This window comes from Sinocyclocheilus rhinocerous, unplaced genomic scaffold (genome assembly GCF_001515625.1).
Source record: "Sinocyclocheilus rhinocerous isolate Xijiao unplaced genomic scaffold, SAMN03320098_v1.1 scaffold6028, whole genome shotgun sequence".
NCBI classification, from domain to species: Eukaryota; Metazoa; Chordata; class Actinopteri; order Cypriniformes; family Cyprinidae; genus Sinocyclocheilus; species Sinocyclocheilus rhinocerous.
In genome coordinates this window covers 1-246 of record NW_015666169.1, presented here as the reverse complement: position 1 = coordinate 246, position 246 = coordinate 1, and positions in this window count along the sequence as shown.

The following is a 246-nucleotide window of genomic DNA, read 5'->3' as shown; positions in this document are numbered from 1 at the left end:
TTTGTTTGAGTAACTTGTAGATCGGGGCCGCTCGAGCCACGAACTGATTCAGACGATTCAGTCCGATTCAATGAACTGATTCAACTAGTTCACTAAAAAGAACCGGTTCAAAAGAATGATTCGTTCATGAACTGAACCGTTTGCCTGAGGCTCTTGATTACAGGTAATAATGAGGTAAATAATGTTCAGTTACCTGCACAGACTGATCGTTTCGCTTCATAAGATCTCAAAATATCATCAGGAGCC